Genomic DNA, 23249 nt, shown 5'->3' on the forward strand with positions numbered 1-23249 from the left:
CAAGGATAATTTATGGAAAAAATCATGTAAAAATTTCAGCGCAATCGGGTTACGGATCTCCAGGAATTTAAGAAACCATGAAGGGCTAGATCTGGGGAACTTGAAACAGAAGAGAACAGAGAGGGAGATCGAATCTCGAATGGGCTCTTGTCCCTCCGCCGCCATGGAGGCCATGGACCAGAGGGGGAACTCTCGTCCCATCTAGGGGGGCAAGGAATAAGAAGAAGGAGGGGTTCTCTCTCCACCTCTCTTCCAGTGGCGCCGGAATGCCGCCAGGGCAAGGATCGTGACGGCGATCTACATCAACAATCTTGCTAATGTCAACACCAACTCTATCCCCCTCTATGGAGCGGTGTAACACCTCTTCTCCCCGTTGTAATCTCTACTTAAACATGGTGCTCAACTCCATATATTATTTCCCAATGATATTTGGCTATCCTATGATTTTTGAGTAGATCCATTTTGTCCTGTGGGTTAATCGTGATCTTTGTTGGTATGATTGTATATTTTATTTATGGTGCTATCCTATGGTGCCCTCCCATCTCGCACAAATGTGAGGGGTCCCCCGCTGTAGGGTGTCGCAATACGTTCATGATTCACTTATGGTGGGTTGTGAGAGTGACAGAAGCTTAAACCCAAGTAGGTGGGTTGTTGCATATGGGATAAAGAGGACTTGACACTTAATGCTATGGTTGGGTTTCACGACTTAATGATCTTTAGTAGTTGTGGATGCTTGCTAGTGTTCCAATCATCAGTGCATATGATCGAAGTAGAGAAAGTATGTTAGCTCATGCCTCTCCCTCATATATAATTACAAGAATGATTGCCGATACTTGTTATCGATTGCCTAGGGACAAATGACTTTCTTGTTGACAAAAGCTATCCACTTTTATTACCTTGCAATTTATTCGTAGTTTTATTCTCGCAAAGTACTCATAGTTTTATTCTTGCAAAATAGTTTTATACTTGTTCTAGGTAAAGCAAACGGCAAGTGTGTGTAGAGTTGTATTGGTGGTCGATAGAACTTGAGGGAATATTTGTTCTACCTTTAGCTCCTCGTTGGGTTCGACACTCTTATTTATCAAAGAAGGCTACAAAGGATCCCATGTACTTACGGGTTATCAAGACCTTTTTCTGGCGCCATTGCCGGGGAGCAATAGCGTGGGGTGAATATTCTCGTGTGTGCCTCTTTGCTTTATCACTAAGCCATTTTTATTTTGTGTTCTAAGTTGTTCTGTATCTTTAGTTATGGATATGGAACACGAAACACCAAAAAAATAGTTGTACTTGCTACTCATTGAGATGGGGAACCTCCTAAAACCCTTGATGCTCGTTGTGTGAAAACTATTATGCACTACTTTGATAATCCTGAGAAAACCCCATTCAACATGATAATGCGAGACATGTTACACTATTGCAGGATGTTGCTAACGCGACACTACGGTCAGAGACCCTTCGATGAAACTGTGTGCGATGCAATAATCGCAAATGATGGTGTAAAAAACCGTCAAAAAGGTGCAAAACATTTGCGATGACAGATGCATCAAACATGGTTCAGATTTTGGTTGCGTGTGTGATGCAGGGCATACAGTTTAGTTAAATTAACTGTTTGCGATGAGGAGCAACAAAATAAACGGGTTACCAGATGAAGGTGTGTGTGATATACAACATACGCTTCACTCGTATGACCTATATGTTGTTAGGCAACATAAAAGAAACGGTCAGCCATATCAAGGTGTGTGCGATACACGACATGCGGTTCACTCGGATGAATTATTTGCGTTGAGACAAGAAAACAGAAACGGTTCAATATAACGAGATGTTTGTGATACGCGGCAAACAGCTCTGTAATTAGAAATGTGTGCAAAGACCGATAATTGTCGGGGAAATCGATCACCTATGGGGTCACAAGGATCCCTTCTACGTTCGGCGGGGGGTTAGTTGCACGAAGAGCAGGTCGAGCCATTAGGACACAGAGGATTTTTTATCGAGGTTCGGGCTGCTAGGATGCGTAAGACCCTAGTCCTGCTTTATCTGGGTATATGTGTGTTCTTGAGCTTTTGAACTAGCTATGATGCGTGCTTTGTCCAAAAGATTGAATCCTCTCTCTGTGCGCCTTGGGCCTCCTTTTATATGCAAAGGGGTTGCCACAGTGACACACAGGAGGTGGAAATCTACAGTGATGCGAGCTTATCACTTGATCAACGTAGGACAAGCGCATTTAATGCGTTGCCTACGTGTCCTCTCGCTTTATTGGGGATGACAATAGAGTCCATCTCGTCCTTCGCCGCTTCTTCGCACCTCGCTACGCGTCCGGGCCGATGAGGTATGCAGTGCCACGCTGGCCAACCAGCTGTTGTGTTGGCGAGATGGTAGGCTTCCATGAAGATCTGCATGCCGCCACGCAGGCGCCTGCTTAGCTGGCATGCTTATCGTTGCGCTGGAGTAGTGGTGATGTGGCAAAACCTTGCCGAGCACGGGCCTGGCCACGGCCCAGCGATCGTCCCCGGCAAGGTTTTCCGGGGGCCTTGGAGTTGTCCCTGGTGAGGACCTTGCCGGGGGTCTTCGTCTCCTGACCCCAGGTGGCTTCATGGGATGCTAATATTTGTGAGGGGTTGCGTGCTACCAGGCATGCGCTCTCCAGATCTCCGTCTTTAACATTGTCGATGGTGTCAGATCTCTCAACCCCAAGGGTGGTGGCCCTGCTAGTCTCATCGCAAGTTGCCCCAGCAAGGAGCTTGCCGGGGGCCCTGCGGGTCGCCTCGGCAAGGCTTGTTGCCGGGCATGGCCCTGCTTGCCTCTTGCTGCTCGTTGCCTTGAGTGTCTATCTAGATATTATTTGTACCAGTCTTGCCTTCGGCTGTCCTCCTCTACTTCGCCAAGCCCTGCTGCAGGGGTGGATGCGACCGTCCATGCACAAGTAAGGGGTATAGAAGTACCCACACTTTTGTACACCGATCGGAGCCCCCAGGCCTGGGCCACACATAAGCGCATGGCGTAGTTGGGCCAGGCCCAAAGCAGTGCATGGGTGAGCGTGGCAGAGGCGAACCGCCACGATTTCTCTGGCAGTTGCACTTCCCCATGACCCGCGTTAGCACGTGACGTGGGGGTCATGCACGGGATGATCACAACATGCTTGCGTCACCCCATGGTGGATAGTAAAGAGGCGGCCCGCACCTGCCTATAAAAAGAGGGGGAAATCATGGGGCCGTTGCTCATTTACTCTCCTTGCCTTCCTCAATCTTAGAGTCGCCGCTCCATGTTTTCTACCATGCTCGCTTTTTCCGCCACGTACGCCGCATGCATGGCGCGGGGTAAGTGACGTATGCATGGGATATGGGAAGGCACGCCATGGCCGATACCCATGTGCCTTTGATTGGCGCGGGGAGGGCGGTCGACAGCCTCGCTCTTTGTTGGTGGCTTTAATGAGCAGGATTTGAAAGGGCTTTTCAGAGGCGCCAAGCCAGCCTTCAGTCTCCTTGTTTTGGCTTATAAAAAGGGTCCAGGAGGAGGAGGAGAGGCATCCTCTCGCATCTTCTCCTTTCCCCATCTTCCATCCATCACCATGCCGAGAGGGCGCGGCCGTGGTCGCCATTCTGCGGAGGCAACTAGATCTTCTTCCCGTCAGAAAGCCGCGGCAGTTAAGGAAGAGCCAGACACTCAAGGTGGAGGCGCCGGACGGGGCCGCGGTTTGTGAGGTGGTCAAGGCAGAGGCGGGCGTGGAAGGGGGACATCCGTGGCGCCACCTTCTCCGCCTCCCTCTCCTCCTGCCTCGTTTTGCGGCAATGTCGGAGACACGGCACTGCAGTTCATCTTGAAGTTGCGCGAGCCGCTGTGGAGCCACCTCCGCCTCCCCGAGGCGTTCGCAAGGGTGATGGAGATCGACCAGCCGCCGAGGCTGAGGCTTCACATGAAGGGGTGTTGCAATGGCGACATGTGGGCGAATACAAGGTTCCCCGTCCCTCATGTAATGCTCCTTCGCCGGGGTTGGAAAACCTTCACATGCGCCCACTGCTTGATGAAGGGGCACGTTCTCCACTTCAAACTAGTGGAGAGCGACCTGCTCTCCATCAAGGTCTTCGAGCGCTTGGGACACAAGTTAGGGTGTTGTGCGGAGAGCTCGACCGACGATGAGAGCTACTCCTCGAGCGATAGCAGCGATGGGGACAGCGACAGTGACAACGACACTGCGGGCGGGAGGATAACGGATGTCAATGTCAAACCGGCAGATCTCGGGTAGGGGGTCCCGAACTGTGCATCTAAGGCTAATGGTAACAGGAGGCTGGGACACGATGTTTACCCAGGTTTGGGCCTTCTTGATGGAGGTAATATCCTACTTCCTGTTTGATTGATCTTGATGATATGAGTATTACAAGAGTTGATCTACCACGAGATCATAGAGGCTAAACCCTAGAAGCTAGCCTATGATTATGATTGTTGTTGTCCTACGGACTAAACCCTCCAGTTTATATAGAAACCATAGGGGACTAAGGTTACACAGAGTCAGTTACAGAGGATTTCTACACGTCCGAATTGCCAAGCTTGCCTTCCACACAAAGGAGAGTCCCATCCGGACACGAGACGAAGTCTTCAATCTTGTATCTTCATAGTCCAACAGTCTGGCCAAAGTATATAGTCCGTCTGTCCTGATACCCCCTAATCCAGGACTCCCTCAGTAGCCCCTGAACCAGGCTTCAATGACGATGAGTCCGGTGCGCAGAATGTCTTCGGCATTGCAAGGCGGGTTCCTCCTCCAAATACTCCATAGAAGATTTTGAACACTAGATTCGTGTCCGGCTCTGGAAAACAAATTCCACATACCACCGTAGATAGAACAGTATTCCACAAATCTAATCCGCTGACAACTTTTTTGGTAGAGTGACATCACGCCACGGCCCGGTCATTATTCGAACCGTTTTTCCCAACCAGCTACTGCGCACATTGCGAGGCGGTCTCCTTGGCACGTCTTGTCGAAGCAGAGATCGTGTCCCCTTATTGCGAGATTCTCATCGATACGGGTATGGGTAACCCAACCGCGTCTGTTAATATGACTCCTTGATTTTAGGCAAGTTCCAAACGGTCACGCGGGGGATGCTTGATATTCACCCCCTTTATTAAGGGTCAAAGGTCTTATCTTTTCACACCCGCGCTCGATCCTCCCCTTCCCTCACCTCGAGTTCCAACACCCAAGGCTCAGGCTCAAGCACTTCGGACCATCAATCATGTCCGGATCGAACCTTCAAGGTCGGTGGATGGCCTCCTCTATCACGGAGGAGGACGTCAAGAAGCTTAGGGAGGCCAGGTACCTGACCGCTGACATCCTGCATAGGCTGCCTGCTCTAGGGCAGGTCATCCCCACTCCCAAACCCAACGAGAGCGTCGTATTTGTTTCCCACTTCCTTCGAGGGCTAGGTTTCAGTCTGGATCCCTTTGTTAGAGGGATCATGTTCTATTACGGGCTAGATTTCCATGATCTGGCTCTGGATTCCATCCTTCACATCTCGTCGTTTATCGTCGTGTGTGAAGCCTTCCTCCATGTCACCCCACACTTCGGCCTGTGGCTCAAGACCTTCAATGTGAAGCCGAAGATGATTGACGGGTGTCACGCGGAGTGCGGCGGTGCTATAATAAGCAAAGGCGTCGATGCCCCATGGCCCAAGGGTTCCTTCCCAGAGGTGTCCGATTTATGGCAATGGGAGTGGTTCTATATCACAGCTCCCCGAGGCACAAAGTGGGCAGCTGTCCCTGCCTTACGCTCGGGCCCTCCGCCTCTACTAGAGTCATGGGTCAACAAGGGACTAGACTGGGGGCCTACAAATGATGTACCGACATTGCAGAGCCAGATTCAGGATCTTCTTAAGAGAGATATCAGCCTCGTCAAAATAATTCAAGTAATGCTAGTTCGTGGATCCTGTCGTGCAAACGTCGACCTCCCGGATGTGGGAGTTCAACCCAGAGGGACCACAAACTATTCAGCACTTCTACGGCGTGACGCTCGAAGGGATGTATAAGTTGTTCTTCGTACCACGAATAAAGTGTCCGGACACCACCGAGGATGCGGGCCTGAACTGTAATCATCCGGATACCCAATTAAGTAACTCCGCAACCAAACACGCTGGTTTTGTGTTTATTATAGCTTTATTCTGAAAGCTACCCTTGGCCAGGACTGGCTAAGAAAGGCAGAGAGGATTAGGTGTTCGGCTCCTCTTCCCGAAGGCTCGACGAATCCTTTATTGATCAGGATGCTTGAGCGCGCACCATATCAGGTACCATCAGGAGAGGATGAGGAGAGGGACAGAGAAGCCGAAGGCGGGCTTCACGCATTGTACATCCAGACCGGGGGGATTGATGTCTCCAAGAAGGAGGATAACCGGGGAGGCGAAACTAGACCCCCTCCCCTCATGGGAAGAAAAGGGCTGCCTCCAAAAACTTGGAAGCGGAGGATTGTAAACAAAGGAAGAAGCCTTAGCCGGGGCCCTGCCCCGGAGGGCGTCCTTACCGTGCAGTGCCCGCAAGAGGGCCAGCCCTCCAACGAGCCGTAAGTGAATCAAAAAGCACTTTAGTAAATACGCCATGTTTTAACCCTGAGTTCAATGACCGAGACTAATCTCTTGCAGTCCGGCTCGGATCCCTTCTCAACATAGCTCATCTTCGGTGGATCTTCTTCCGGAGATGATGGAGAGCGAAATGCCTCCCCTTGCCTCCCCACCCTATGGGGCAGACGACCCCGAGGTGTCGTCACGGAGGATCTCTCCCGATCTGCATAGGCCAGTAGTTAATACTTCGGCCGCTCGAAGCCCGGAGTGTTCGGCTCCCAAGGAGAGCGATAGGAAGAGTCCGGGCGTGTCCGGCGCGCAGCCGGACATACTGGTGGGTCTTCTAGAGCAAGAGGCTGTCCCAGAGGCGCATCGTACCTTAATGGGCATGGTGTTTGCGAGGATTGCGTCCGCCAAAAGCGGATTGGATGAAGCTTTTACGAGCCTGCTCAAAGGCTTTGAGGTATATATAAGATATTATGTATATTTTCAATTGTACTGCACATGCTAGGTGTGCCCTGTGTATATAGTAGCCCCTGAGACTCTGGTTGTCATCCAGAGGTGGCAACAGAGGATCATAATCCCAGGTAAATAACCGTACAGCTTTTATGTACAGGCGGCTAACGGTCCGGTGGCTGACTGGACTGTTGATTTTGCCGAACTAAAGCGGCAACATGATGTGGCTTGACGAGGCCCAGGGTAAGTATTTTTGGCTTTGTCAGCAAATATTAAGAGGAGCATGATGCTAGTATCTATAATACATTATGACTGCAGATGGGGCTGCTGTCGTGGAAACCCTTAGGGCGGAGCTTGCCCTAGCCAAGGAGCAAGCTAGGAGAAGTGATGCGGCTGCCCTAAAGGCGGCCGAGGAGTTGAGAGCCGAACAGGCTGCTCATCGCCAGAGCAAAGAAAAAGTAGCCAAGATGGTTGTTGAGCTTAAGGATGCCGCCGACCGTTATAAGCTCCTTGAAAAGGAAAATCAAATGAAAGTGGCTGACCTGAGTAAGGCTTTGGAAGCAGCCAAGGAGACTCGCTCTGAGATCAGAGCGGCGAAGGAGGAGCTTCATCAAGTTGGAGATATCACAGCTGGGAAGCCCTTTCTGTTGCGGACAAAGTTCAGAGATCCGAAGTATGCCCCTCTGGATCAATTATGGAGTGCTGAGGACGCATACCTGGATTTGGCCAAGAGTGTTGCTGACGCGGCTGAGTATTTCAAGGATCAAGAAGATCAAGAGGCGGAACGACTTTTCTGGTCGCAGTTCAGTGCTCCAAAGCGTCCGCTGCTATTGAACGAACAAATGGCCGAGGGGGCCGAACTCCATAGGTTATCTGGACTTGCCATGAGATCTGTCGTGGATCATCTTTGGCCGAGGGGACCGAGGCCGGGCAGTTATTTTGGTTTAGTGCAATAGTTCCTTGGTGTTGTTTCGCATATCAACGCCGTGAAGAGTTCGGCATGCATAGAGGGTGCGCGGATGGCTCTGGCCCGTGTCAAGACATACTGGGCAGGTATGGAGGCCACTACTATTGCGACCCGGGGTCTGGCAGGAGGCCAGGACCCTGCCGAGCACTATTTTGCTGAAGTCCTAGAAGGAGCCCACTTAATAGAGGCCCAGTGCTCGAAGAGTGTCGTGTTTGAGTGACATATATCTTAATTGTAAAAACAATGCGATATTGATTATAAAGGTTGTGTTTATACTTTTGCCTGAAAGTATTATAGTGCCTCTTGTGCGGTCGTTTATGTATGTATGTATATAACCTAAAAGTTAGCAGTTGTCGGCTTCCGCCCCCACACAAATAATGTGGGGGTGTTCGAAAAGACATGTAATCACACTTGATCCAACGTCTTGGTCCATTAAGGAGGTGATAGCGCAGCGAACCAGGCAATCGGACTATATAGCTTTAACACTTTCAATTAGCCATAGGAGTTTGACGGTGGGGCTACTATATAGCCCCTGGTACATTTTCGTTCATCCGAATACGATGCGCGTACATACGTGACCAGGAAACCGGTCCTTCATTATGTGGAGTAATCGCGAAGATTCCGCTAAGTCATTGAGTGGTTGACCAATCTTTCGCTTTATCATGACAGTCAGTTTTCAGCTTTCTCTACTGAGGTGCTCACCCAGATGAACCAGGGCACAATCGCAGTAGTTCTCTCGGTGTCGCCTTAGCCGATAGAGCGGAACGTAAGGCAGCAAAACACGGGAGCCGGGCAAACCCAACATTTGACCAAAGACATGATTCGGAGCTGATGCATATAAGGCCAAACTCGTGATGCTGAACACTCCCTAAGTTATTCGGACTTGATGACATATACTGGGCTGAGGAACGCCCTCGATAATGAGCCCTGTGTTTCCAGATACATGCGATGATCTGGCGTGATGAAATGTCAAGAATGCCAGTATCCCTTTTCGGTAAATGTCTAGAGGGTATGAAGCAACAAGAGATAGTAAAAAGGTTTACGCAGGGTCTTAATCTAAAAAGAAACCTTTGAGCGGGGCCCTGCTGCACGTCTGCGCCTTTATCTACGTTGTGCCATATTCTGGAAGGGTGTAGCACGATGATCATCTGTAAAAAGGAGAAACCTTGGTGAAAAAACTCGTGCAAAGAGGTGGTGAACCATGAGGATACAATTTATTATATTAATAGGGTCAAGCCTAAATATAAGCTTTTTTTGTCAGCAGCCCCTAGCCCCCCTATGGAGGTATATCTATCAACCCAAGATCAGGTTCATCTGAGGTGTTACACCTGGTGGGGCGCCGGACTCATCTAACCGTGTTCGTGATCCTGACGACAAATTCTTGTTGGAGAGGTTGCTTAGTGTTCGACTGCTAGAGCCGCCATGTATTCTTCCGCATGTAGGGAGCGCTCGGTATTTCCGCTAACTGTAATGACGCTGCATGGACCGGGCATCTTAAGTTTGAGATAGGCGTAGTGCGGCACTGCGTTGAAACGAGCAAAGGTCGTTCTCCCATGTAGTGCGTGATAGCCTCTTCGAAATGGAGCGATGTCGAAGATTAGTTCTTCGCTTCTGATGTTGTCGGGAGAACCGAATACAACCTCTAGTATTAGAAAGCCCATGCAGCGGGCCTCGACGCCTGGTATCACTCCTTTAAGGTAGTATTACTTTGGCTGATTCTTGACGGGTCTATCCCCATTTTGCAGACAATGTCCTGATATATCAGGTTAAGACTACTGCTGCCATCCATAAGGACTCTAGTGAGATGGTATCCATCAATGACTGGGTCAAGCACTAAGGCGGCCGATCCTCCGTGCCGGATACTAGTCGGATGATCCCTGCGATCAAAGGTGATCGAGCAGGCCAACCAGGGATTGTATTTTGGGGCAACGGGTTCTGCAGCGTATACGTCTCGGAGTGTGCGTTTGCGCCTTCTCTTTGGAATGTGAGTTGCGTATATCATATTCACTGTTTTGATTGTTGGTGGGAATTTTTTCTGTCCCCCATTATTCGGCTGGCGGGGCTCATCCTCGTCTTCACTTGGCGACTCCCTCCCCTTGTGTTTGGCATTTAGCTTGCCGGCCTGCTTGAAAACCCAGCACTCTCTATGGGTGTGGTTTGCCGGTTTTTCAGGGGTGCCATGAATCTGACATAACTTGTCTAGAATCTTGTTTAGGCTGGACGGTCCATCTCTAATGCCTTTAAATGGCTTCTTCCGTTGACCAGGTCGAGAGCCCCTGAATCCGGTGTTGACCGTCGTATTATCTAGGTTGTCTTCATTGTTTCGACGCTTGTTTTTATTGTGTCATGGCTTTCCGTTGCCATCCCTCACTTCGGATGTGCCCGGGTCATTGGTGCTGCTACGGGCCAACCAGCTATCCTCCCCCGCGCAAAAGTGGGTCATAAGGCTTGTAAGGGTGGCCATTGTCCTTGGCTTTTCTTGGCTGAGGTGTCTGGCGAGCCATTCGTCTGGGATACTATGCTTGAAAGCCGCCAAGGCTTCGGCATCCGGACAGTCAACGATTTCATTCTTCGTAGTAAGAAATATGTTCCAAAGCTTTCTGGCTGACTCTCCAGGTTGTTGAATTATGTGACTTAGGTCGTCTGCATCCGGAGGTCAGACATATGTCCCTTGAAAATTGGCCCTGAAAGCATCCTCAAGTTCCTCCCAACTTCCGATGGAGTTTTCAGGGAGGCTTTTCAACCAATGCCGAGCTGGTCCTTTTAACTTGAGGGGCAGGTATTTAATGGTGTGGAGATCATCTCCACGAGCCATGTGGATATGGAGGATAAAGTCCTCAATCCAGACCCCAGGGTCTGTAGTTTCGTCGCATGCCTCTATATTTACGGGTTTAAATCCTTCTGGAAATTCATGATCCAGCACCTCATCGATGAAGCACAGGGGGTGCGCGGCACCCCTGTATTTCGATGTGTCATGGCATGCTGTCGACGTTGTTGTGTTTGGTGTTGATTCCGAGCTGGTATTCCATCGGTATGATCATTTTGGTGGCCATGATCCTGCGCCGGGGCACGTTTTCTGGATCCAAAGATGGACCTGGCTACACTGGCCTTTTTTTCTAGGAGCTCGTGTAGGTCGTGTGCCGAATTGTGTGTGGCATCAGTAGCGTCTTTGTCGCGGTCACGGGGTGATCGGTCCGGCTGATCGGCCATATTGTTTTTCGGTGGAATGGGCTCTATGGCCTCATCGTTGAATTCGGGCAGTAGCCTGCGCTTTGGGTAGCTCCTTGTGTGGCGATTATCACCGTATGTGTCTTCATTGTCGAGCGCTTTGTTCCCTCTACGGTTGAGCGTATCCTGCGCGGCTTTAAGCGTTTTCTTCTGCTTCTTCAAGCTCCTCCCCGTGGCAATAAGCCTTCGATGGAGGTTCTCTTTTTCCAAGCATTTTTCCGGGATGATGAATGCGTCATCGTCCGGACTGTTCTCTTCTCTGGAGACAGGTTGCTGAATGATTCCCTCAGGGTCGGCGTCATCTGTCGTCAGCTTCGGACTATGTTCATCATCCCCTGGCTCGTCCTGCTCCATCACTAGGTCCATGGGGTCATTGTTTCCATTGGAGTTGACCGGGGTGTTATTCTTTCTTGCACTATTTTTACCCTGGCTGGATTTAGAGCGACGCCGTAGGCGTCGCTTTGGTGGCTTATCGAGGGGTTTATCCTTTGTTGTGTCCTCACCATCACCTTCTTTTGGCATATCCACCATATATATATATATATATATATATCATACGATGAGGTGGCTGTCCAGCGCCCGGTGGGCGGTGGTTCATGTTCTTCTCCTGCATCGCCGTAAGTACCATCGATGTCTTCGGAGTCGAAATCCAACATGTTGGTTAAGTCATCGACAGTGGCTATTAAGTGGGTGGTGGGTGGGTGTCAAATTTCTTCGTCGTCCTCTTCCCACTCGAGCCGGACATAGTTTGGCCAAGAGTCTCCTGACAAAGGGAGAGACCTTAATGAGTTTAGCACATCGCCCAAGGGCGAGTGCTGAAAGATATCCCCGGAGGTGAATTCCATGACCGGTGCTCCATCAGATTAGATAGGCACAGGCATACGCGGTTTGCATCCTATAGCCGGAGACGAGTCCGAGGATCCAGTGCTACCGACCTCATAGGAGGTGGGAGGAGTGTTCGGCGCCAAGGCCGATGAGTGTGCTACCTCTGTGGCGGGGTCCATCCACCCGTCCTCGGATGGCACAGTCTGCTCTGGATTGTTTCCAGGAGCACCCGCATGCGCGATCACCCGAATACGGTCCGACGGCAGATCTAGGTCATGCTCGTCGGGACTATCCGGCGCACCTGCTCGAATCCGCTGAAGATCAAGTCTCCGCGGATGTCGGTAGTGTAGTTTAGGTTTCCAAACCTGACCTAGTGGCTAGGGGCGTAGCTGTCAATCTGCTCCAGATGGCCAAGCGAATTGGCCCGTAGTGCGAAGCCACCGAATACGAAGATCTGTCCTGGAGGGAAAACCTCCCCTTGGACTACGTCATTGAGATGATTGAAGGAGCCATCAAGCCTTATCGCAACGACACGGTGGAACTCTCAATGAAAGCACCAATGTTTGTGTCAAAACCGACGGATCTCAGGTAGGGGGTCCCGAACTGTGCGTCTAAGGCTAATGGTAACAGGAGGCTGGGGACACGATGTTTACCCAGGTTCGGGTCCTCTCGATGGAGGTAATACCCTACTTCCTGCTTGATTGATCTTGATGATATGAGTATTACAAGAGTTGATCTAGCACGAGATTGTAGAGGCTAAACCATAGAAGCTAGCCTATGATTATGATTGTCCTTGTCCTACGGACTAAACCCTCCGGTTTATATAGACAACGAAGGGGACTAGGGTTACACAGAGTCGGTTACAGAGAAGGAGATCTACACATCCGAATCGCCAAGCTTGCCTTCCACGCAAAGGAGTGTCCCATCCAGAAACGGGACAAAGTCTTCAATCTTGTATCTTCATAGTCCAACAGTCCGGCCAAAGTATATAGTTCGGCTGTCCGGATACCCCCTAATACAGGACTCCCTCAACGGGTCCGACTAGGTGTCGGATACACCACCCCTGGGCGACGCCGGAAGCACCATCATCTCCACATGGCCTCCTTCCCAATAGAGCGATTTGCCGGGGGTAGTTCTTGGTGGTGTCTTCCCAAGCCAGCTCCTTGAAATTCTCGGGGTTGCCGCTTTTGGTGGCTGGTGCTAGAGGGCCAGAGAAGATGAAGAAGGCGGGCGGCGGGCCGTCAAGTTGGAGTACAATGGCATCGACACCTTCGTCACGTATTGGCGGACCATTGCCTCATCTTCCAGCTTCTTCCCCGGCACCGTCATCAGCAGCCCTCTTTTGGACGGCCACCGGGAGGTTCTCTTGGTGTCTTCTGCTGCTCGTACCTCGCTTAGGCACTCTTTTTGCCCTCCTGCTATTCCGGTTCACTTCCTGAGGAGAGGGACAAGAAAGGGATTACGGGCACCTTATCTCCTGTTCGTCATCAAACATGCATTGTTCCCTCTCGGAACCACGAGCCATCTAGTGAGTTGTTCCGGTTTGTGAGGGGGGGCGTGTCCAAACTTTTGTCAAACATGCCAATTTTTTTACCACATCATCTTGGTGGCATGACATTACATCAAGAAAGGTTTCATGTTTTTCTGATCATTTTTTAATTTTTTGGAATTAAAATGCCATGGCACTCCATGCATGTGTCCATGCCGTGAGACCAATATGTTTGAAAATTCCTTCTAATTTACTGCACATGGAATTAACTCGCACACAAGTACACAAATATGAGTTTTCAAACCGTTATGGTTAGCCGTTGCGTGTACATCTAGTTCAATTTTGAATTACAATAATTAAATGGCTGGAAAATCACTTAAATGTCTTCAAAAGGTCAAATGACCCCTGAAAATTTCCAATTTTTCACATGACAGTTGTATTAGTGCATGTTACACGTTGAAAAAAAATTAAAGGTCGTAACAGGAAGCAATCTCCCATTCGTCATCAAACATGCATTGTTCCCTCTCGAAACCACGAGCCTTCTAGTGAGTTGCTCCGGTTTGTGAGGGGTGTGTGTCCAAACTTTCGTCAAACATGCCAAATGTTTTACCACATCATCTTGGTGGCATGACATTACATCAACCAAGGTTGCATGTGTTTCTGATCATTTTTTATTTTTTTGGAATTTAAATGCCATGGTACTCCATGCATGTGTCCATGCCGTTACACCAATATGTTTGAAAATTCCTTCCAATTTACTGCACATGGAATTAAATCGCACACAAGTACACAAAATGTGACTTTTCAAACTGTTATGGTTAGCTGTTGCATGTACATGTAGTTCAAATCTCAATTACGGTCATTAAATGGCTAGAAATCACTTAAATGTCTTAAAAGGTCAAATGACCCCTGAAATTTTCCAAAATTTGACATGACAGTTGTATTAGTACTACAAATATTCTCATACAATTAAAACACCATTTGTTGCCACTTTACTCCACATTCGTCTTTCACAGCTAATAAAAAATATCTACAACATCACTCACAGTTGTTTTGTAGGAATCCTTTGCGATGAAAATTTCTGGGTCTATTTAAGTCATCCTCCTTAAGATTCGCCGGCTCGTCTACTCTAGTGCCGGCAAGCCCCGAATCCACAAATCCTGATCCCCATTCCCGCACCCCCTTCTTGCAAAGATGACGCCATGCAAAGGTTTCGTGAAGGCACGTACGATGGTCGCGTGTCACAGCCCTAGTTCAGGCCTTGCCTGTCTTTGCATTGACCTACATGCATCATGTCTAAATTTTATAAAATATTGAAATGGGGGCTGATAAACCCTGACAGCAAATGAAATTCAACAAGGGTCCAAATAAAATCATTTTCACTGAACCCATAATGCCCTTCTAAAATGTTCATCATCTTTGCCTTGGTCTAGAACCTCTGACAAAAATGGTGCATACTTTTCTAGGACAACAGAGAGTCGCTGAATTAAATCTTATAGTATTTGCATTTGGGCATTTAAATGCTATAAAATATTTTAAATGCTCAAATAATAATGAACTGGAATGTTTACTGTAGGATATATTCCCAATGGTGGTCATGAGCAGTTTCATGATTTTTGGGATTTATTTAGTATTTTTAATAAAGCCAAAAGGTGTAGAAAAATAGAAAACAGGAAATAAAAGAGAGAAAGAGACTTACGTGGCCTCACCTTTGCAGCACACCTGGCCGGCCCAGCTGGCGGCCCAGCCCACCACTGCAGCCCCCTCTGTCGCCTTCCTCCTCGTGCCAGCAGGCAGGGGCGCGTGCCCGGCGCGCGCAGCCACACACCGGCCACCTCCACCCTGCATGCGTGCCCCGCTCAACCGCCTGGGCGTTCCTGGAGATGCCACGCCCCCTGGACCTCTCTCACTCTCGCACGTGCTTCTCCCCTCATCCGCTCTCTCCCCCTCTCGCGCCCGGGCACAACACGCACTGCGCTCTTTGTTGCCGCAGCCACCGCCTCCTCCTCGCCCCTCTGACGTGCCCGAGAGCTCCGCCTCGACGTCCCTGTCTTCTGCACCGAGCCAAGCGATGCCGTAAGCTCTGGAACATGGCCATCACCGTCTCCCTCAAGCTCGGTTCGCCGAGATCGCCGGTGACCGTGCGCTCGCTTTGTTTCCTCCCTAACCTCGTCGAGGCCACCGGTGCACCCGCTGTGAGCCCCTGCGTCGAACCGCCCCTCCTCTGCTTCATTTGCTTGCCGTAGAAGCCGCACCTTGCTGACCGTAGCATGCCGCCGCACAAGCTCGTCGGTGACGAGGCTCCCGTGACCAAGTGGTCCCGTGCATATGTTCGTCGTCTTTGTGAGTGCATGTAGCACTTGTACGAACTAACCGTTGATCCTCCCATGCACCGTGTCATCATTTTCATCAGCACCCAAACTCTGGTGGCCGCCGCGAGCTTGTTTCCGTCGAGCTCCGGCCACCTCAGCTCCCGCCGTCCATTCCATCGGCTGCGCAAGAGCAACAGCTCTCTGTAGAGCCTCCCCGCACACAAAAACATCGCTTGTAGGCGAAACCCAAGCCAACCCAGTGTGCCCCGCCGCGTTTTGGTCACCGCCGGCATAACTCCGGTGGTGGTGACGTGGAAGATTAGTTTAAGCTAATGACGCACTTAGTCAACACCTAGTGACACCGACAGCAGGGCCCCACTGCCTAATTAAACTTAGATTAGTTTCGCCTTAGTATTAACAAATCACAGTGGCCCCACGCGTCTGCTTGACCATGCTAACATGGCCATTGACGGGGTCCACATGTCAGTCACCCTAACAAGCACCATGACACTGACTAGTGGGACCCACTGGTCAGGTTTGACCTAGACCTGGTCTGTTAACCAGCTGATGTCACAGTGACACAGTGCTCACGCAATAAGTCATTTTCTGGATTAAACTTAATTCAGGAAATTCCAAAAAATTCCCAAAAGTTCTAAAATTCATAGAAATTCAACAATAACTCAGAATGAAATAAGTTATATATGAAAAATGACCAGAAAAATTCCAATCTATCCATCTGCACGGGTTTCATGCATCTTAAAGCAACTTAAACCTGTTGTTTATATCAAAACATGAGAATGCACTTTATAAATTCATAGTTTGAGTTTGAACTTGAACCTTGGGTTTAAAATAACTCAAACCCATCTGGTTGTAGTTGCATTAGGCCAACACACTCATATTGCCATGTCATGATCATGCATCATATTGTGCATTGGATTGATTGTGTTCCTTCTCTATTGTTGGTGGTTGTTCCCTCTTGATAGACGTGTACAACGATGAGTTCGATGTCACTAATGAAGAACTATACTATCTTTAGAAGTGCCAGGCAAGCAAAACCCCCTTGTTCATTTCGATACAATCCCACTCTCTCGCTCCTACTCTCTTTTACTACATTAGGACAACAGCGATTCATCTGTTACTTGCTACGGTAGTTGAACACCTTTTCCGTCTGTATGACCTGTCATTGCCACGGTAAATAGGTGAAACCCACCAGCCTGAGTAGGAGTCATTTGAGCCCTGATCTGCCTACTCATTCATGCTTGTTTGTCATGCCAGCTACTGCTTAGAGTTGAGTCAGGTCCGATTCATCGAGGATGAATTGGGATGTTGTGAACATGTCCTAGTTTGTGTGAGCTAAGTGCGTGAACACGATTTGGTAAAGGTAGCGGTGAGAGGCCGTGTAGGAGTACATGGTGGGTTGTCTCATTGAAGCCGTACTCAGGAATTGAGTTCTTTGTTTGTGATCCATGAAGAGCTACTACCACTCATTGGGATCCTTAATTGACCCTCTCGGCTTCTTAACCACCCTTGTCCTCTGTCCAGGAGTTACAAGTAGTTTCTGGTCTTTGTAGTATGCTGGAGGCCGTGCGCAGCGCTGACCCAAGGGGTGGGCTGTGATGTGGTAGGCATGTGGCCGGGTATGCCGGGCGCTCGTTTGGTGTCGCGAAACCCTCTACTCATCGTTCGGGGCTGTATGTGGAAACCTCGGTCGGACTCCCTGTGGATGGAACCTGAATAGGCGATAAACCTGGACTGGAGACTTGAGTGTTTAGGTAGGCCGTGGCCGACACTCTCGTTGGCCTTCCGCTTGAAGGTTGCCGAGTACATGTCCTGTAAACAACGGTAACTGGTGAGAGCATGTGTGAAGAAGTACACCCATGTAGGGTTAACATCATCTATTCGAATAGCCGCGTCCGCGGTAAAGGACATGTGGGTTGCCTATACAATTCATAGACAAGTGAAAGTGGATACTCCAAAATACGCAAGATAAGCATGAGTGCTATGGATGGCGTTCTCGTAGGGAGACGGGAACGGATCCATAGTGGTGTATTGATATGGTGAATAGGTGGACTCGTGTGCGCCACCTCAAAAGAGTTACTTGCAATCGTAGTTCAGGATAGCCACCGAGTTAAAGCTGGCTTGCTTAATTTATGTTTGCTTAATTTATGTTTTTTGCAGAGAGACTCCAGTCTCACTAGTAGTTTCGCGTGGACTTCGATGTTTCGCTTGTTACCTCAGCTACGATCTTGTGCCCTCGGCAGGATCTGGTAGATAGTCAGGCTTCTCAGCCTTTTTCATTTGTAGTTGTCTGTACCCATACAAGTTAAGCTTCCGCATGTGCTTTGACTTGTATGCTCTGAATGTTGGATCATGAGACCCATGTTTGTAATATCTCGCTCCTCGGAGCCTATTGAATAAATACTTTGAGCCATAGAGTTAAGTTGTGATGCCATGTTGTATTTGCACATATCGATCATATTGTGTGTATGATTTGAAATGCTTGGTATGTGTGGGATCTGACAACCTAGTTGTTCATCCTTGGTAGCCTCTCTTACCGGGAAATGTCTCCTAGTGCTTCCACTGAGCCATGGTAGCTTGCTACTACTCCGGAACACTTAGGCTGGCCGGCATGTGTCCTTCTTCGTTCCTATGTCTGTCCCTTCAAGGAAATGTCACACGTTGTTCCTCTAAGTCCATGTAGCTTGCTATGACTTGGGTTCATACGTTGTTGATCGACACATTCGTTGTCGGGTCATGTATGCATGTCACTGTAAGTTAGCGCCACTTTGGGCCCATGGCTAGTCATGTCAGCCCGGGTTCTTTGTCATATGGATGCTAGTGGCACTGTCATATACGTGAGCCAAAAGGCGCAAACGGTCACGGGCCAGCTAAGGTGGCACCCGTGGGAATACCGTGTGTGAGGCCGCAAAGTAATATGATGTGTTACATGCTAGATCGTGTGACTCGGGATCGGGGTCCTGATAGCTTTGGTATCAGAGCCTGATTGCCTATAGGATTACCAAGCCAAACTGGTCGAAGTTGAGTCTAGAAATGCTTTAGTTATATGTAGGGGAATTGATTGTGGGATGGAACATAAGGCACTTTTTACTCCTTTATCTTATGCCCTTCTGATCTGAGTCATCATATCTTTCCTACGGGGTTAAGGAACTAGGCTATCTCTTCTTTCTATCGGGATCACGTGTTACTAATCCGTAGACTTATAAGATTGTTGGATTTAAGCCTCAGTTCAGTTTCGACTACTTCCGTGTATTCATAGCTGGCCTCAGATTCTTGATATTGTGCTTTTGAGTGATTATGCCACAATTTTTGCAGGATGTCTCAAATCCTTTGAGCATTTACAGCCGTTATGTTGTCCGAGTCATCCTAGGTCTCTAAATAGTCTAATGCATTTGCAAATCCCTTCTTTCCGTTACCAATGTTCCTTTGGCCAGATTAACCACACTAGCTAGTGTGTTGAGGCACTTCATTACCTCGGTATATATGTTGGAGTTATTATTATGACCCTAGGTGTCTTAGGGGATCACCTAGTAATCTAGCCATATTTTGTGTTCCCAGTGTGATGATTCTGGCCATCATTCTCGAAAGCATCCCGTGATGCCACTTAGTAGTAGGTACTCTACTCCTGGGTTTCAAGCCCGAGAATCACTCTACTTACTTCATGTTGGTAGTGTTTTCTAGCTCCTTCGGGATATTAGCAACCTTTGTGATAGTCCTCGAGATCCGTGGTATTTCCTTCTTCCAAATACCATGAACTGCTTATGGTAGAAGTCCCTCGTTGAACCGAAAGATCACAACCAGAGTGTTCTCGACGAGTTCTCGATTCTATGTTGTTACTCTGCCAGTACTACCTTCTCTTACATGGGTTATCCGGAAGAAACCTGTTGAACTTGGTTCGACATACTAATCTATGCATCCACAACTCAGAAAGTTATATGCTCCTTGAGTTGTCCCTCTTTAGTTGTATTCTGACCTCATCTGTTAATTGTTAGTCAGGAGTAGTTCTGGATTCATGTTTATCGGTGCCTATTATTCTTGTGGTCTGTCAAGCCATTCTATTCTAGAATTACTAAGAGAAACAAACTCCAATACCTCATCCATATTTAGGATTGGGTCAAAGCAGTCGTACTCCACAGATCAAATTGATAATCTAGCTTTTGTTCTGTTCTACCTTGGAGTATTACCATCTTTATATTAAGAATATCATGGGAGTTGTACACCATCCTATGAACTCTTGATACAATGATACTTCTCGCCATCGTTATTCATTCCTTGGTCCCCGTGCTATTGTAACCAGAACACCGACAAGTGAATTGTGATGTGTGAAATCCATACTCCTAGCAACTCCGTTGCTTGGTAGTTAAATGGACAATAACCTCATTCTTAGCGATTTGATTATTGGATCATCACCCTAAGGTTGATCGTGCTACCTAGCCCTTATTTCCGGTGCACTTTTCGATCAATAAGTTAGTATAGTGCCAATCCTTGCTTATTTGATCATATCGTCTTGCCTGAGAAGCAAGATTGTTCTCGAGCTTAGTAACATATTGGTGGTTCATGATTTTCCGAATATCTTCTCAGAAGTATCACCAGGTCGTCACCTGACCGCTATGTTGAGTTCGTGAGCAAGTTGGTTGCTTGTAACCACCCCTTCTCCAAGAATCTGTGTCGCATACCCCTGAGCTGGTTGGTTAAGCTAAACAACAACTTGGAGAGTTGGAAGATGAAAGCTTGTCTGACTCAGTTCATTCCAAAGGGATATCTTTGTGTGTGTGTGTGTGTGTGTGTGTGTGTGTGTGTGTGTGTGTGTGTGTTAAAGAAAGATGATATATTCATTGATTAATCCTCATGATCAGTTGTTGTGTCTATTATCATGTCAAACTTTGATTTGAGTGTGGGCTATCATCAAATCAAGTCAGAACCAACGATATTCGTAATGTTGTCTTACTCATGGTTGTTTCCTCGAGCATACACCATTATATTTTTTGGGTCTGACCAATGCTATCACTTGTTCACATAATTATGGAATTCCATCTTCATGGAAACCTGGATGAATTATTGTTGAGTCCATCAGCAACATTTTTATCTTCTCCATGATTCGTGTTGAACATCTAGCTAGTGTTGGAAACTTTTATAAGCATTATCTTCATGACCCGCTCATGAAGCATATGTTCGGATGTAAGAAGTGACTTCCTCTAGTTCATGTGCATTTGATGCAAGTTGCTGTCGTGAATTCGAGAAAGTCAATGTTGCTTCCTCCGGAATTACCCCAAATCAGTCATGCATACGTGAGAAGTATTCTATGGTTTGGAGACTTGCAACCTTCATTCTACTTGTATCCCTAGCACACCAAGCCACTGATTGAATTGTTCTAGGAAAAGAAGTTAACTGCTAATCCATGGTAATGCACAAGACTTCGATATCCTCATTGATGGTTCCACCTGAACTCGATAGTGTTTCGTTGTAAGGCTACTATGTGATCATGTTTGTGTGGGAAAACGTGCTCACATGTTTGTAGCAGAACCCGCTCATGTTTTGGAGCTTGCTATCGTAGTTTACTCCCGAGAATCTCGCAACATCATCTTGTCGATTTATGTTGCAAACTTCCATTTTTCCTTCTAGACTTGATGAGTCTGGAATATTCTGACACCAACCAAATCTGAATCTCAGGTAGATGTGATGGTTGGAACATTTCCAAAGAGCTATAGTATTGGTCTCTCTGTAACCCGGTAAAGTGGATGTCGTGGCCAACACACCCAGCCGGAAGACCTATTATTGTAGTATCTTGATTGAGGAAGTTGGCCACCTCCCCATAAGGATCTCCTAAGGCTTACTCCAGTAGTTGTTCCTTATGGACTCTTGTGCTCCCGAAGTACGACCTTCTACTTGACGTTCTAGATACCAAACCATGTAAATGGGTTACGCTAGCACATCAAGGAGAACATTAGAAGCGGAGTGCTAAATGTCTCTCGGTCGATCATCCAGATTTTGTCCCCTTGGCCTCGCTAAGGTGAAATCTGAGAAGGTGATATCTTCCTTTGCATTTGTATCCTCCACCAATATCCATCATGGTGGTATGTTGTATTGCCAGGATCCTTGTCACGGATATTGGTAAAACCTTGATGAATATGGAAATGCTCAAGTTCTTGAGAGCATGCACAAGCACTAGGTGTTATCACCGGCACTATCTCGGATTGCTCCCAGTTTTCTTCGGTTATGCTATAACCATTCCAACAGTGGAATAACTCTCTACCGTTGAGATTCTCCCCAGTTACTAGAGTCATTCCCAGCATTTGCATTTTGTTCCCATCTTGCATCACCATTGTGCCATCCTACCTTGGGTTCCATCCATTTCCGGTGATAAGCAAAATCACCCCTTGTGATGTCTCCAACAAGGTAATCCACATCATCCATTCTAGTCTGGGTATGCCATTCCTTCGAACTCCGTCAAATGATCATATGGGAATTACCTCAGGCTGGTATAGAGAATTTTTTTGATCTCTGAGTCAAAAGTAATTCTTTTTGCCACTTAAGGTAATAATTCTATGAGTCATCTCCTCTAAGATGTCTCGTTATGGTATCATGGCAACTCAACTCCTCGCTACTTGACAACGGTTCACCACCTTCTCAAGTGTGGAATTATTGCCTACCTAGTGAACCTTCGTCATCTGCTTCACTCCATTACTCTAGAGGTATTCTTCGTGTCTTAGCTCTAGAGATGTTGCTATGTCTCATTCCGTGAGTTGTTCGATCTTCGAGAAGATCGATCCTTCTAGAGTTTCCTTTTCCTCTCTTTGTCATGTTGGCTCGAGTTCTCAGAGCAAGAGGACGAGACAAAGATGGTGATTGAATCAACGCCCTTATGAAGTGCAACCTGGATCGTGAAGATTATGTTAGTTTGCGTTCCCCCTTCACCTTACCCTACACTTGAATCTTGGGACGAGATTCTTCTTTAGTGGGGGTGAGTTGTCACAGCCCTAGTTCAGGCCTTGCTGTCTTTGCATTAGCCTCTATGCATCATGTCTAAATTTTATGAAACCTTGAAATGGGGGCTGATAAACCCTAGCAGCAAATGAAATTCAACAAGGGTCCAAATAAAATCATTTTGACTTAACCCAAAATGCCCTTCTAAAATGTTCATCATCTTTGCCTTGGTCTAGAACCTCTGACAAAAATGGTGCACACTTTTCTAGGAGAACAGAGGGTCACTGAATTAAATCTTATAGTATTTGCATTTGGGCATTTAAATACTATAAAATATTTTAAATGCTCCAACAATCATGAACTGAAATGTTTATTGTAGGATATATTCCCAACAGTCGTCATGAGCAATTTCCTGATTTTTGGGATTGATTTAGTATTTTTAATAAAGCCACAAAGTTGTAGAAAAATAGAAAACAGGAAATAAAAGAGAGAAA

This window comes from Triticum aestivum, chromosome 4B (assembly GCF_018294505.1).
Source record: "Triticum aestivum cultivar Chinese Spring chromosome 4B, IWGSC CS RefSeq v2.1, whole genome shotgun sequence".
Taxonomy (NCBI): domain Eukaryota; kingdom Viridiplantae; phylum Streptophyta; class Magnoliopsida; order Poales; family Poaceae; genus Triticum; species Triticum aestivum.